Here is a 17778-nt window from a genome sequence, read left to right on the forward strand (position 1 = left end):
CAAATTAGTAGGTCGCTGTGCGGCCCCTTTGAGCCCCGCCACTAGAATCCGGCGGTAGACGGTGAGACGCTCCCTACCTTCCGCAGTGTTGTAGTCCCAATTAGGACGAGTCAAGGGGAAGGTTTCATTTATAAGATTGGGGAGATTAGTGGGGGTCCCATCTTGTCCCAGGACATTTTTCCTGGCTTCCAGCAGGATACTTTCTCTCTCCTCCATGGTGAAGAGGACCTGCAAAAGCTGCTGACAATCATCCCAAGTGGGTTGATGAGAGAACATAAGTGATTCAAGGAGCCCAATAAGCCCAGAGGGGTTTTCTGAGAAAGGAGAGTGGTTAGTTTTCCAATTATATAGATCAGAAGAGGAAAAAGGCCAGTACTGCAAAGGAATGAGATCATTAGGTCCTGGTGCTGGCCCTCCCACATGTGCTCTAAGTGGCAAGGCGACTGTTGAATCCGGCCCCCCTTCCTCCACAGGTATTCGGCCTCGGCGGCTCCTAGTCCCCCCCCGCCGGTCCCTGAGCCCCTCTCGCTATTGGTCCCTGTGGCGGGGCGGCCGCTGGCGGCTGCTGGGGCAGGGGGTAAGGAGGAGGTTGGGAGTCCATCCAGAGGAGGTCGTCAACCTCTGGATAAATCTTGGGGGGTGCTGAAGGACTGGATTTTTCGGCTGCATCGGACTGGACAACCGCGACCATCAGTTTCGAAGAATTTGGAATCCAAGGCTTGACCCACGGAGGTGGGAACTGAACAAGATTCTGCCAAGTCACAATGTAGGGGATCTGATCAGGGTGACCTCCTTCTTCCTGAAAAACAATTTGCCTGACGGCGGTGATTAGAGACAAGTCAAAAGCACCCTCCAGTGGCCAGCCCACTCCAAATGTCGGCCACTCGGAGGTGCAGAAGGTCCGCCAAGGACCTTTTCTAACCTCCACCGACTGGTTGTGAGCCCTGACTCTCACCTCTCCCCAATGCTCTAGAGTTAGAGACAAGGGAGAGGAGGCAGATTGAGATTGTCCCATTTCTAGAATAATAGCAGACACATCAAGAGCAGACACGAGACTGAGACAAAAAAGAAACCAAAAACGGCGGCGACTTCGCGTCGACCACAGGCAACTTACAGAGTCAGATGGCCTCTCCAAGGCTGGCCGATTTAGACCTTCCACCAAAGTGATGGTCTCTTGGCCTTCAGAGGGGTCCACCAGGCGTCCCCGGTCCTCCCCTGTTCCTGGACGGTGGACACCGGACACGTCTATCCCTATCCACCCCGCGCTCTCTCCCGGAGCACGGTCTCAGGTACTTGTACTGAGCACAGAGCGTCACGCAAAACTGAAACTGCGATCGCACCAGATACAGATTCAGACGGCCTCTCCAAGGCCCACAGACAGATCGAGACCTTCCTGGCCTCCAGAAACTGAACACAGACACCAGACCAAAACAGGACAGAAAATCTTACCTTCAAGTGGGTCTAGGACTTCTGGGTGGTCGCGCAAATCCCGGACGAGCCCCCAAATGAAAGACCCCCGGAGGGAAACCCTCACTCAAGTCTCGGGACAGCCGCGAACCCAAGAAGACACTGAGACCGAACTCTGAATATAGGAAGGAAGATTTAATACAGCAGCAACAAGCAAGCACATGAACCAGAGCTCTGGGGTCGAAACTCATACACCAAGCATGGTGCAGAGGAGAATCGACAACCGGCCCAAATTTTTTACAGGCTTTTATAGGACAAAGGCAAGTGGGGAGCAGGGCAGGGAAAGTACAAATTTGCGTCACTAAGGGGTTCTGCCAAGGGTTATTCCAAGGGACTTTCCAAGGGGCTTTACGTAACCAAGGGGTCGTGTCCTATATTTTGGCAATGTACTTGATTTATTGGAACATTCTGAGGTTTGTTCAAATCCTTATCTCAAAAATGTTCCTGGCACAGTCCTCAGTTGGGAGGGGTTGGACTGGGTTTGTTCCAGGAGACCCTTATCTAAAAAATGTTCTTGGAACAGTTTTCATTTGGGAGGGGGTCGGACTCTGGGGTGAGAAGTTCAGGAGTGTTCCGGGAACAATCTCCAGATGGGAGGGGTAAGAGGACTTTGAGTTGAAGAGTTCAGGAAAAGTTCAGTAATTTTCCTCTTTCAAATGGAAAATAGCCTGTTGGACCAAACTTCCCCACACTATTGTAGTGAGATATTTATAATTTATTCTTTAATCTTTCTTCTAAGTCCAGACTTTATCGCCCCCCTAGTCCACCCTCTGACTGTTACAAATCCCATATGCCCTTCCCATATGCCCCCATACCCCCATGCCCCCAAGCCCCCACTCCCCATCTCCAAGAGTATGTCCCCACCATCCTGCCTCTACCCCACCAGACCTCCCTGCTCCCTGGGGCCTCAAGTCCCTTGAGGATTGGATGTACCTTATCTGACTGAGTCCAGACCCGGCAGTCCTATGCTGTATATTTATTGTGGGCTTCATATCAGCTGGTGTATGATGCCTAGGTGCTGGCTCAGTGTCTGAGTGATCCTGGGAAATCTGAGACTGTTGGTCCTACTACTGGGTAGCCCTCTTCCTCAGATTCTTCCAGCTTTTTTCCCCAATTCATCCACAGGGGTTCCCAGCTTCTGTCCATTGGTTGCATATAAATTTCAGCATCTGACTCTTTCGTCTGTTGATTTGGTCTTTCAGAGGGTAGTCATGATAAGCTCATTTTTTGTGAGCCTATGATAGCATAAGTAATAGTGTCTGGCCTTGATGCCTCTCCTTGAGCTGGATTTCAATTTGGTCCATTCACTGGATCTCCTTTTCTTTAAGCTTTTCTCCATTTTTTTTCCCCTACAGTTCTTTCAGACAGAAACAATTCTGTGTTAGAGCTTTTAACTTTGGGATGATAATCCCATCTTTCAACTTGATGTCCTGTACCTCCACTGGAGGAGGACTCTACAAGTTCCCTCTCCCCCTTGTAGGGCATTTCCTCTTAGGTCCCTCCTCCAGGTCCTTAGGGTCTCTCACCTCCCAGGTCTCTGATATATTAGAGGGTTTTTTCACCTCCTATCTGACAAAGTTGCCTGTTTCCATTCTTTTTGCTTGTCCTCAGTGCTTCAGTCCTGTTCAACAAATCCAATACCTGATAATGTTCCTTTCTTCACCTTCTTGTCCCCTTTCCCACCCAGGCTCCTCCCTCCCCATCACTGCCGTGTTTTTTTTTTAACTTCTTAACATTTCTTATTGTTTTTATTCATACAGATAATTGAAATTTGTTTTTGATTCATTATCTTATTAGTTTCCAAAGGTACAAGATACAAATATAGAAGGTAAATTGGATTGATTTATTTCATTTTTGAGATAGGCACTTAGTATGTTGTGTATTGTCCAGGGAGGTCTAGAATATTTAGGGTCAAGGTGATCTCAGCATTGCATGTAGGTGTTATTACAGGTATGTGACAACATACCTGGCTTATATTGTTCTTAAGAAATTAGTCCCACCAAAAAAAAAAACAAAAAACAAAACAAAAAATCAAAACAAAACAACAACAAAAACAAAAACAACAACAAAAAACTTATAAAAACTATAAAATTAACACCACCAGCTCTGAGAGATGAAAATATTTTCTGATTACTTACAAAATTCATTGAAAGAAATTATATTTTTTTCTTGAAACAAACTAAACTACTAACTGTGGGACAGAATAAAAGAACTGATTAGCCCCCTCTCTCTGTTCCAGGCCCAGACTCTCTATGCCCATTTTTCTTGTTTCTGTAGCTCTCTGGCTCTCTCTTTGTTCCCAGCTTCCCCTCTATCTATTCTCTGCTCCACTTTTTTCTGACCTAATGATTTTGCTTTTGTCTGTATGCCTTTGTACCTCTCCCAGTTCCTCACTCCTCTACTGTCTCCCAATAAATCCCTTCATAGTAGGTCTGTTGCATGGTGTAAATTCTCAAGGGCAACACTTGCATAAGCCCACCAAAGTTATTCCTTTGCCATGTTATAGTTCATAACACTAACACATTAAATGCAACTGACAAAATCTATAAATTTTTGTTTGAGACATGGATTTTTGTATTCTAATAAAAGCATCAAAACATCATTTCATTTGGTTTGGCCTTCAGATAAATTACACCTAAACTTACCTAATCATTAAGGATACTTCACATGGGTCTTCAAACATAAATGATCAAGGATGTCTTCTATTTCGATGTTCAGCAAACATATAGAAATTTGGTTTTTAAATTCATTCTTTTTTTTTTTTGGATTAGTATTTTATTTATTCAGACACATTCAACATACATATTATCCAACATACTGTTATGATAATTGAAAATATATCATATTTAAAACTCACAATTATGCACACACTGTGTCAGTGGCCTATTCAATGTATTTAGATTCATTCTTAAGCTGTTAATCTTCATTCCCCATAATGTCAAATATTCATTTATAGATATAAAGAATTGAAATATTTGTTTTATAAATTATTCAATGTTTAAACATTTTTACAAATCAATTATACTGTTTTTCTAAACTTTCTTAAAGGAATTAATCATTCCAGATAAACTGGAAAGATAAGAGTAACTTCCTCTACTGCTGTCCATCTTATTTTGAGATAGTTGTTATCATTGAACCTGGAGCTGACCATTTCAGCTACACAGGTATGTCAGCAAGGCATGGTATCTATCTCTCTCTACTCCTCTAGGGCTCAGTTACAGACAAGTGCTGGCATATTAGAATTTACTGTTAGTGCAAGTAAATTACCCAGTTAGCCAAATACCTAGCCCCTATCCAACTATTTTTTAATTAGCATTAACATTTTTTAAATTAAAATAACTCCCTACTTGTGCGCTCAACTATGCACTTTTTTTTCTCCTTTCAACAATGTATGTCTATCAGTGCACTTAGACCCTAATAAACCCACAACCTTGCTCCACTGGCTAGAACATTGTTCATTTAATCCAATAACAATAAAAGCAGATGCAGCAGGAGCAGCAGCTGCCCCAGGTCCTCTCAGGAGCTCTTTTATTAATACTCTCTCAAGAATCACTAGAATTTCAAACATAAACCATGTGCAGTAGGGGACACACATGAGATTAAAAAAAAACAAAGCAAAACAAAAAAAAACATACTAATATAACATTACTGGGTTTTTATAGAAAGCAAAATTCTCACACATATTTTTCCTATAAGGATGGAGGATCCTACAATTCAGAAGCAAACAAAACTTCCAAGATTTAAGAAGCTCAGAAAGTTTTAAGGTTTGCTGAGGCCTCTCAAAAGGTAGAAAAGAAAAACACAATTACTGGGTTCAATAGATTTTTTTTTTTTTTACCTTCTGTGGAAAGAATACATAGCCACTACTTGCTAGGAATGACATGCTCTTGCTTTGTGGGCCCAGCTTGCTCATTCTGTTATCTACTGTATTTGTCTGACTCAGTTAGGCCAAGGAGTTATTGGAACACAGCTTTATTTACTACATACACTTTTCAAGTATAACAAAATTGCCTACTCCAATTACCAATATAGGAGACTCTATGTTTTGATACACAGTTTCCCCAACAGTGGAATTACAAGAAGTCCAGATCTGTCCCTTAGGACAGGGACAAATGATCCAAAAGACACTATTCTCTAACCTAGGACAACCAGTGTCAATATTTTTATGTGTGTCTGCAAACATTGATTATGGCTGATCAACTTCATTGACCCTTTGGCAGGACTTGGAGTGGAAATACAGGCTAAATGATAAGTACAGATGTGAACATCCTTCAACTCTGACCAGATGTACCCCTAAAGCCTATTTTTACTGTTCCTACGAGGAGCACATCTTATGAACCACCTGGAAGGAAAAGTTCCAAAAGTGTGCTCCTTCAAAAGGAGCCTGCTGCATCAGACTGTCAAGTAGGGACATGGTAACATTCTAATTTCAATATCACTAACTTAAGAAACCCCTGACAGAAAACTGGGTGGCAGATTGGAAAGGGCATGAACACAGGGACTGTGTTATATTTCAAAAGAGTTTCTATCATGCATTAAGCCACATCCAGAACTTCCATTTTTTTTTTTTGAGGAAATAAAATTAGCCCACTTCTCATTGCTCCCATTTCAAGAAATCTGTTTTTGGTCCTGGTGCCACAGACCCTCTGGGTCCCTTTGTCTGTGTGGAATGGGTCACTGGTCACAGATGGGCAAAGAGTCCGAAAGTGACAGACAGACAAACACATGACATTTTGTAGCATCTGAATGTAATTTGTCAAGTTGAGGATCAAACATTTTATACAGAAGAAAAGAGGGAAATTATGTGACACATTGGCAAGGCACAAATGAGATTACTGGATGCTTAATGGCTCTTACACAAATCAGAGGACTGGAAACAGAAAGACTGGCAGGACCTGGGCAATATAACAACTGAGGCAACTCATCCCTATCTAAGTTCAGCTACAGCCTTAGAAGCCAGGTGTTAGGTCTTTACAGTCCTAGGGCAATTGCTTTCACACCCAGTCATATTTCTAATTGGGGGCTCTAGGTAACCATCTCATGAATAATGCATTACCCAAAATCCACAGCCCAATCTTCTTCCTAAACCATTGTAAATTCCTGTATATGGAACGACTTGGCTTTTATTCTAAGTGATAGTGTAATACCAGAGGCAATTCTGAATGTCACTGGATAGGCAACATTGCATTCCAAGCCCTTGGTCAGCTCAAGGACTTTCTAGTATGTTGGAACACTGGGGAAGTCTTAGCTATATCAGAATTCAATCTTTAAAGGCACTTATAATAAGATAAATCTAAAGGAGAGCTTTTGGATCCATACACCAGACTAACACGCGAATAGGGTATGAATATATGGGTGATGAGAATGCCAAAGCTCCAGGAGGTGAGTTCCTTTTGAAATTCTTAGCCTCATGAGTGCTCCCAAGTCTCTTGGCCGGCCAAGCTGACTTCACTGGAGTATGCATTCGTGACATCCTGGTTGACACTAGAGCCCAGAAGCTAAGGGTCTATTTTTGCCATGCATGTGAAGAAATTAATATAAGAGGTCAATGGCCTGGAGAGACAAAAAAGAACTGGATTCAGGTAATCCTTTGAATAAGACAAGACTCCCTAGTCCTGCTACGAAAGTTTGACTCCCTAAAACTTCAATTATTGGGGCTAGGAGTTGTAATAGCACATGCCTTTAAACCTAGCATGCCAGAGTAAGAATCCTCTGTGAGTTTAAGGCTAGCCTCCTATACACAGTCTGTTCCAGGTTACTCTGAGCTACATAATAAGACCCTATCCAAAACTAAAACCAAACTTGAAATAATACTTCAGTTCTGGGGAAAACTGACCTACCTAGTAGAAGTGTGATTTAAACGTCTGCTCGAAGCCCCAAATGCCTGAGCCAAAGATTCTATAATGCAGTCACTTAGGAAATCCAATGATGTGGATCCCCAATCAACTTTGAACAAAACATCTATCCCGTGTCTAGTTTCTCTCATCTCTGACAGGACTGAAAAAATGTCAATGCAGATATCAGGTACCATGCCCTTTGTGGGCTATTCTGGATAGCCCTGTGGGGGACACAGCCTAGATTTTACTTTCTCTCACCTAATCAGGATTGTGTGTGTTGGGAACAGGGTGTACAATTTTCTTCACATTCCAACTTACCAGAGCGGACATTTGAGAAATCTAAAGTACTAGCCAGGCGGTGGTGGCCTTTAATCCCAACACTTGGGAGGCAGAGACAGGCAGATTTTTTTAGTTCAAGGCCAGACTGCTCTACAAAATGAGTTCCAGGACAGCAGGGGCAATACAGAAAAAAAAAAGAAAGAAAGAAAGAAAGAAAGAAAGAAAGAAAGAAAGAAAGAAAGAAAGAAAGAAAGAAAAAAAGAAATCTAAAGTACTGGGAGTTTCAATGTAAATGGTTTACGCTTCAAATTGGAAACTAGAAATAAAATGAATGGCCTTCTGAGTGTAAAATCCATTATCATGATTCACCTGCTACCATACTCCCATGTATATGTGAAACCATGTTAGCAGTGTAAGACACAGTTGAAATAATTATTATTATAATATTATATTGTGACATAAAATTGCTAACTATACAGTACAGGAAATATTGAAATTATAACTACTATAACTCCAAATGTTCTTAATATACAGTTGTATAATGGTGTCCTCAGAGGATTGAAAACTTCCATCCTGCAGGAAGCTCCTTAAGCAGCGAGATAAACAACTCAAAACAGCTTCAGGAAGCTCTTTAAGCAGGAAGTCAAACACCTCCAAAGAGCTTCAAGGAGTCCCCCAAACTGACAAAAGTCACTAGGCTCCTCTGTGCAAAAGAAAGGAATAAAAGCTGAGAGTATCTCTCAGATGCAGAAAGATGAGCTACAAAAGAGGAGTTGTGAGATCCTGACTTACAGCATTTCCCCCTTTAAAGTAATGCCCTTGGAAGATCCCCAACCTGTTTTTTTTTTTTCCCTGAGCTCTAAAAATACAGCCAGAAAGAAGCTTTTTGTTATGTATAGCCAGCTAAAAGCCTTTTTGATTCTGTGCCTTACAGCCAGAGATGCAATAATTGTAGGAAGACCTAAAAGGATATGGAGATAGAGATGAGCTGCAGCTCACTCCACCAAACCCCAGCCCCAACCTCACCAGAAAAGAGCTATAGCCAACTCTCCTCCCAACTCCTCCCTACTCCTCAGCTATCTGTTAAAATCCCCTACAGTTACTGCTTAGGGTCAAACTCCCCTTCCCTGTACAATGGAAGGAGTTAGTCCTCAGATAGGTGATAATAAAACCTCTGTATTTGGCATCAGGGTTGGTTTTCTCTCGAGTGTTTGGAGTGCTGGCCAGCTGATACTAGACTTGATCAGATGCCCAACTTTGGGTGTTTTACATGTGGGGGCTCATTTGCCCGTATTTGTACACTCCGCAGTTCTGAGAGACCCCTGCTTAGAGGTAGGATCCTTCCTTTGTCTATGTCTTCGTCTATGTCTTCGTCTATGTCTTTGTCTATGTCTTTGTCTGCCAGCTGTGTTTGAATTCAGTATTCTCAGTTATAACTAGTCTGTGCTCAGGAGAGCAATGAAATCCTTGTCTAGGATGTAGGGGAGGGCTACTTACAGATGTGTCAGGAGTAACCAACTGCCACCCTTGGAGATATCCCAGGAGATCTGAGGGAGTTCCAGGTATGCCTGGATATCTCCCATCCTGGTGCCAATTCAGACTGTGCTCACTCAACCATCTGTTTCTGTTACTGGGTGCCAAGTGAGAGTGTGCTTACTCAGCCATCTGATTTGGTCTGGGTCTCAGTTATCATAATTTATTGTGTGTATTGTTAGTCTATTTTGAGGCAGGGGCCACCACTGCCTGGCAGCTCTAAAATTCTTAAACTACAAAAGTAAAACCATAAAATGAAATAGAAAAAAATATCAAACACACACACACACACACACACACACACACATACACACACATAGACACACACACTCACACACATACTCACAAAAAAGAAAAAAAGATATAAAGGCTAAAAAAATACCCCCAATCCCTAAAAAGCCCTAATATTCTTTAAAAAAAAAGAAAAGAAAAAAGAAAAAAAAAAGAAGAAAACAGAAAAACACTAAAAATACATTCAATACCGAAAACCAAAAAATCCTCTAGAACACTCTTCTTAAAACCCTACAAAACCCTTAAGAAAAAAACTATAATTCTAATAACTTAAAAATATACAAGATCCCAAAACTGACCCAAAAACTGTTTGTTTGTTTTTGTTTGTTTGTTTCTCTGTTTGCTTGTTTTTGATTTTTTGAGTTTTGGGGGATTGGGTTTCCGGTTTCTCTGTCTGTCATGGAGCACACTGTGTAGAAAATGCTAGCCTCGAACTCAGAAATCACTACCTCTGACTCCCATTTAGTGTGATTAAAGGCAGGGCCACTACTTCCTTGTATTCTTAAAGTACTTCAACTTCAAAAACTATACCTAAAAATTTTAAAAAGAAAAGAAAAAGAAAAAATATACTCTAAAACACACACACAGACATACAGATACGCACATACACACACACAAATAAACCTAAAAAAAAAAAAAAAAAGATAAAACTGTAAAAACAATCTTTAAAAACCCCCAAACACTAAAACACCCTAGAATCTTAAATAAATAAATAAATAAATAAATAAATAAATAAATAAATAAATAAATAAATAAATATACAAACTAAAAATATACTAAAATCTCGAAAACAAAAACAAAAAACCCAAAAACAATAAACAATAAACAAACAAACAAACAAACAAAAACTCTAAAACCGCTTCAACAAATCCTACAAAACCCGTATGAAAAAAATAATATTGTAAAAACTAACAAACAAACAAACAAAACAAAAACAAAAACAAAAAAACACACAGACAAAAATGTTCAAAATGTCCAAAAAGTTATTTGTTTATTTATTTATTTATTTATTTATTTATTTATTTATTTATTTATTTATTTATTTATTCTTTTTTTTCTTTCTTTCTATCTCTCTCTATCTTTCTTTCTTCTTTTCTTCCTTTCTTCCTTTCTTGCTTTCTTGCTTTCTTCCTTTCTTAATTTCTTCCTTTCTTCCTACCTTCTTTCTTTCCTTCTTCTTCCTTCCTTCCTTCCTTCCACACCCCCCCTCTCTCTCTCTTTTTCTTTCTTTTTGAATTTTGGAGAATGACTTTCTCTGTCTTTTCTTGCCATCCTGGGTGTCACTCCATGCAATAAACTAGCCTCCATCTTAAAAATTCCTAAGTTGTTCATCCCTAGGGCTAGGTTTTATAGACAATGGCCCTCATTGCCTGGCAACGTTAAAACCATGAAAAACCAAAGTTAAATCCCACAAATTTTAAATAAATATTCAATAACACACATACACACACACAATCCCAATGTGAATTAAAATAAAAATAATAATAATAACTAAAAAATAAATTGCTGAAGGGAAAATAATACCCCCAAATCTTAAAACACAGTAAAATTGTTTAAAAAGCTAAAAAAAAAAAAAACAAAAAAAAAATACACTGGACATCTGAAAACAAAAAACCCTCAAAAGCACTCTTCTAAAAATCCGGGAAATCAAATGAAGTTAAAGAACTTAAAGAACTATCCTTTCTTTATCTTTCTTTCTTTCTTTCTTTCTTTCTTTCTTTCTTTCTTTCTTTCTTTCTTTTTTTTCTTCCTTCCTTCCTTCCTTCCTTCCGTCCTTCCCTTTTTTTCCTTTTCCTTCTCTCTTTCTCTCTCTCTCTCTATGTATCTATTTATCTTTTCTCTCTGTCTCTGTCTCTGTCTCTGTCTCTGTCTCTGTCTCTCTGTCTCTCTGTCTCTCTGTCTCTGTCCCTCTGTCTCTCTGTCTCTCTGTCTGTCTGTTTGTCTCTCTCTCTCTCTCTCTCCCTTTTATTTTCTATATTTTTTTAATTTTTATAAACTGTGTTTCTCTGTTTATCCCTGGCTCTCTGGGAGATCAATCTCAAGACCAGGATAGCCTCCAAATAAAAGATCCCCTACCAGTTCACCTTAGGGCTAGCATTTTTATGAAAGGGGCAGCCATTGCCTGCTAACTCTAAAATTATGCACCACCAAAATAAAAACCCTCAATTTTTAAATAAATATTCAAGAATACACCCAAAAAAAAGAACATAAAGAAAACAATGAAATATTAAAATGAATAAATCCTTGAAGTCTAAATGAAACCTGAAAATTACAAAACACTAAAAATTAAAAAAAAAAAACAAAAAATATTAAAAATACACTAGAATTCTGAAAACAAAAAACACTCTCTGAAACATCCTTTAAAAACACTTCAAAATCTTAAATAAAACCTCTAAAAATAAAAAAAAAGTGCACATGAGACCAAAAATGACCCTGTATCACAATTCTTTTTTTCTTCCTTTTTTCTTTTTTCTTTCCTTCATTCCTTAGTTCCTTTGATCCTTCCTTCATCCCTCACCCCTTCATCCCTCCTTCTCTCTCTTCCTCGCTCTCGCTCTCTCTTTTTCATTCTTCCTTCCTCTCCCCGTTTATTTTTCTCTGTCTCTCTCTCTCTCTCTCTCTCTCTCTCTCTCTCTCTCTCTCTCTCTCTCTCTCTCTGTCTCTGTATCTATCTGTCTGTCTGTAAGTTTGTCTGTCTTTCTGTCTGTCTCTCTGTCAGTCTGTCTCTCTCTCTCTCTGTCTGTCTCTGTCTCTCTCTTTCTCTCTCTCTCTCTCACTCTCTCTTCCTCTGTTTCTTTCATTGATCTATTTGTAATTTCTTGGAGAGTGGGTTTCTCTGTGTATCCCTCACTGTTCTGGAATTTATTCTGAAGACCAAGCTAGCTGCCAACTAAAAAATCTCTCCTCTCTCTCACTTCCTCTGTTTATTTTTTTTTTTTTTTGAGTTTTTAGATTGGGATTTTCTGTGTATCTCTTACTGTCCTCCAGATTCCTGTAGAGATCATGCTGAACTCTAAATAAAAAAAAAAAAAAAAATCACTTACATCTGCCTCTCAATAGCTGGAATTAAAGGCATGGTCAACACTGACTGGCAAAAACAAAACATTAAAAACAAAAATATAAAAACCTAATATTTTTGGAAAAAAAGAAACAAAAAAAAATTAAAACAAGAATTAGAACAACAAAACCATAATAAATATACTAAAATGGTAAAAAAAAAAAAAGTTAATTAAAGTATGCATTAAAACTGAAACACTAAAATACACTAACATAATTAAAAAATAATAATGAAAAACAATAAAAGTACACTACAAGCTTGAAATCCAAGAAACTCTAAATCACTAAAGACTCTACAAGATTTTGAAATACCCTAGAAATCAGAAAAGAGTACACAAGAATCCGAAATATGCCTAAAATATTTATTTATTTATTTATTTATTTATTTATTTATTTATTTATTTATTTATTTATCTATCTATTTAATTATTTATTTATTTATTTATAATTGCTTATTTATTTTATACATTCTGTCTTTCTATCTTTCTTCTTTTCTTTCTATCTTTCTTCCTTCCTTTCTTCTTTCTTTCTTTCTTTCTTTCTTTCTTTCTTTCTCTCTATCTTTCTTTATTTCTTTGTTTCCCTTTCCTCCTTCCATCCTAAATTTATCTCTCTGTCTCTCTTTATTTTTTGTCTTTGTTTTTTCTTTCTTTCTATCATTTTCTCACTCTCCTCTCATTTCTTCCTTCTTTCTTTCTTCCTTCATCATTGCTTCAATCCTTCCTTCCTTCTTTCTTTCCTTCCTTCCTCTCACTCTCTCTCACTCTCTTCCCCTTTCATTCATTTCTTTATTTCTTTGTTTCTTTCTGTATTACTTTCTCTAAATCTCTCAACAGATATAAATATAACTAAATGATCGCATGCATCCTATCTGATCACCAGGACAAGGCTGAAGTCAATTAAAGCTTAAATTAAATATCAAACACTTAAATACAATAAAATCATTTTTTTAAAAAATATAGAAAACACTAAAAATGCAATAGAAGCTTGAAAAAGAAGAAACTCTAAATCACTTTTCTAAAAATTCTACAAATTCTTTTAAAATACCATAGGAATCTAAAATGAATACAAATGAAGCCAAAATATCCCTAAATTGATTGCTTGCTTATTTATTTACTTATTTATTTGTTTATTTATTTGTTTGTTTGTTTGTTTATTCATTCATTCATTTATTTATTTTAAATAAATTTTGTATATTTTTTAAATTATCTCTCTCTCCCTAAGTTTCTATTTCTGAATCTTACTATCTTTATCCCTTCCTCTCTCTCTCTCTCTCTTTCTCTTTCTTTTTTTCTTTCTCTCTCTCTTCCATCCTTTCTTCATTCCTTTGTTCCTTCCTTCGTTCCTTCCTTCTTTCCTTCCTTCCTTCCTACCATCCTGACTTCCTTTCTCTCTCCCTCTCTTTCTTTTTTCTTTTTCATTCCTTGTTTTTTTTTGTTTCTCTGTGTGTGTGTGTGTGAGAGAGAGAGAGAGAGAGTGTGTGTGTGTGTATTACTCTCTCTCTCTCTCTCTCTCTCTCTCTCTCTGTCTCTCTCCTTTCTCTCCCTTCTTCTGTTTATTTATTTATTTATTTATTTATTTATTTATTTATTTATTTTAGTTTTTTAGATTGGGATTTTCTGTGTATCTCTTACTGTCCTCCAGATTCCTGTAGATATCATGCTGAACTCTAAATAAAAAAAAAAATCACTTACATCTGCCTCTCAAGAGCTGGAATTAAAGGCATGGTCAACACTGACTGGCAAAACCAAAACAATGAAAACACAATAATAAAACCCTAATATTTTTGGAAAAAAAGAAACAACAATAATTACAACAAGAATTAGAACAACAACAAAACCATAATAAATATACTAAAATGGTAAAAAATTAATTAAAGTATTCATTTAAACTCAATCACTAAAATACACTAACAACATTAAAAAATAATAATAAAAAACAATAAAAGTACACTACAAGCTTGAAATCCAAGAAACTCTAAATCACTAAAGACTCTACAAAACTTTGAAATACCCTAGAAATCAGAAAAGAAAACATAAGAACCCAAAATATTTATTTATTTATTTATTTATTTATTTATTTATTTATTTATTTATTTATTTATAATTATTTATTTTATACATTCTGTCTTTCTATCTTTCTTCCTTTTTTCTATCTTCCTTCCTTTCTTTGTTTTTTCTTTCTCTCTTTCTCTCTTTCTTTCTTTCTTTCTTTCTTTCTTTCTTTCTTTCTTTCTTTCTATCTTTGTTTCCCTTTACTTCTTCCTTCCTTACTTTATCTCTCTGTCTCCCTCTTTCTTTATTTCTTGTCTTTATTTGTTTTTTCCTATTTTTCTATCTTTTCCTCACTCTCCCTTCCTTCCTCCCTTCTTTTTTCCTTCCTTCCTTCCTTCCTTCCTTCCTTCCTTCCTTCCTTCCTTCCTTCCTTCCCATCACACTCTCTCACTCTCTCTGTCTTTTTTTCTTTTTTTTGTTTGTTTGTTCTTTTTTTATTACTTTCTCTCAATATCTCAACAGATATAAATATTTTGAAATAATCCCATGCATTTAATCTGATCACCCTGGAAAAGGCTGAAGTCAGTTAAAGCTTAAATTAAAACTCAAACATTTAAATACACTAAACTCAATAAAAAGAAAAAAAAATAAAAATACAATAGAACCCTGAAAAAAAAAAAAAAAAAACTCTAAATCGCTTTTCGAAGAACCCAACAATTTAAAAAAAAAAAAAAAACATAGAAATCTAAAAAGAATACACATGAAGACAAAATATCCCTAAAAGATTTGTTTGTTTGTTTGTTCATTGATTTTTAATTAATTTTCTATATCTTATGAATTGTGTCTTTTTAACTGTTTTTATCTGTCTCTTTCTCTTTTTCCCTTCCTTCCTTCCTTCCTTCCTTCCTTCCTTCCTTCCTTCCTTCCTTTCTTTCTTTCTTTCTTTCTTTCTTTCTTTCTTTCTTTCTTTCTTTCTTTTTTCCTTCCTTCCTTTCCTCTCTCCCTTCCTCCATCCCTCCTTCATTTCCTCCCTCCCTTCCTCCCTTCCTCCCTCCTTTCTTTCTTTCTTCTTTCTTTTTTTGTTTTTTTGTTTATCTCTCTCTCTCTCTCTCTCTTTCTCTCTCTCTCTCTCACTCTCTTTGTCCCTCCCTCCCTCCCTTCCTCTCTCTCTCCTCTCTCTCTCTGTCTCTCTCTGTCTCTCTCTGTCTCTCTGTCTTTGAGTTTTGGAGACTGCGTTTCTCTGTGTATCAATGGCTGTCTTCTACCTCCCTGTGGAGACCTGTGGAGACCTTGCTGGACTCTACTTTAAAAAAAAAAAAAAAAAAAAAAGCACCTACCTTTGTCTCAGAATTGCTGGGATTAAATTCATGGACCAACTTTGCCTGGCAAACCCAAATGATCAAATCACAAATATAAAACCTTTACTGTTTTTTTTAGAAAAAAAATCAAGTACAAAACAACAACTGTAGTCTCCCGTCCCCAAGCCTGAAACCTGCATGCTCAGTGGTGGAGTGTGCTGCTCAATTGTTCTGCCTAGCCCACTGCTGGAGCTTGCTGATTTGCTCTTCCAAAGCCGTCACGTGGTCACCCTGCTACTGGACCCCAAGATTATTATTTGGCAGGAATTGGGCCCCCTTTCCCTGCTCCATAACTGCGTGCAGAATAGTAAAATTGAGCTTTCATCAGGATGACTGTCTTAGGTCCATTTTTATCTCATACTCTCTAGCCCTTCTTCTCTTCCAGGTTTTTAAGGTGCCTTTCCAGCCTAGAACCCACACATATGGTCATGTGGGTGGAGACAACATTTGGCAAACCAACACAGGACTGAGAAACGGCAGAGGACATTTGGAAGAAGCACTGCTGGTTTGGATCTCCATAAAAGAAGAAAATAATTAAAGGAAATTCATACCGGAGAAGGTCGGTATGGGCTAAGTTGAAAGAGCATTAACCCAAATGCTAATTCACTTAGTTTCAGCAGTGAAGTTTATCAGGGACAAGGAACTGTTAGGCAATTAGACATAGCTCCCAGAAGCTAAATTTTTAGGCATTAGAAAAGAAAGGATTTATTAAAAAAGAAATTAATGTTCAGGTGAATAAGCCACAGTAAAAAAAAATAAAAAAAAAAAAAAACAAAAAAAAAAACTGCATCATAAGGAGGGAGGAAAATGTCCTAAAAAGCACAGTTAATTTCAGGAGTGCCATGATTTGTTCTCTCTGGGCCTTATAACAAAAGTACTCTGGCCCCTTTTGTGTGTTGTCTAATGTCTGGTGCACCAATCTGTTCTCAGGTTCAATTCATGTATGTTTGTGTCCAGTCTGTATGAATGAATGTTCTATATTTTATGTTGGATAATAATGATGGTATAAAAAATTTTATCTGCAAAGCCAAGAGCTGCCAGGTGCCTCAACCAGGAATTAGTCATATGGCAGGAGGTTCCCTGCTGGAAAACTGTTCGTTTTAGGAAAAAAGGGCGAGTCTACAATCTCTTAGTTTCAGGGTAAAAAAGCTGATAAATGGTTCGTGATTAATGAATTTGACAAATTATAAAGTGCCCTTTATTCTATGATTGTAGCTACAAAAATTAATATTCTCTGATTGGTCTAAATGTAACTGCTTCATTTGGTGCTTTTTTATTGGAAATGTGTTCTGTGTTTTCACAATCAGCTCAAAAGTTGTTGGTTAAGATTAATAATTGTTACATTGCTACAGATAGTCTTAAATTTCATAACTCAACTTCAGAGTTCTTCTAACATGTGACATAAGGAAGGCCAAGAGACAGGGTCTCTAAAGATATTTCTAGTTTAAATATTAATGAATGTGGTTTCTATTCTAAAAACTATAATTTAAGATAAGGTTTAAAGCAATGGCTCTTTATTAAAGCAGTAAAGCTTACATATATTCATAGGTATTAATTGGCAGCCAAACTTTGTAATATGATAGTAATGCTTCTAATATTATTGATTTTAAAGATGATAAATTGTTTTAAACGTGGGTTTTGCTTTCCCAAGTTTGTAGATATTGCAAAAGAGACTTGAAAATTATGGTTAAAACTGCCAGTGTTCCATTGACTGCAGCTTGCAGTTTGATTGCAAATTTAAGATTTTCTACTCACCCATATATTGTTAATTAAGATTATTACAAGAGTAATCATCCTATAATTGTGCTAATACTTCATACAAAACTTAGACAGAGTTATCTAGCTATGTTTGTCTTTATGCATAGATTAGACCCGCATACAATCAGTTTGTGTATAGTTGATGCCTGGCAGGAAACTGCAGTTGGGCAATTTTTTCACAACACTAAAGTCAAATAACCTCAT

The sequence above is a fragment of the Mus caroli genome, unplaced genomic scaffold, assembly GCF_978045245.1.
Source record: "Mus caroli unplaced genomic scaffold, Mus_caroli_1 scaffold_22, whole genome shotgun sequence".
In the NCBI taxonomy this organism is placed as follows: Eukaryota; Metazoa; Chordata; class Mammalia; order Rodentia; family Muridae; genus Mus; species Mus caroli.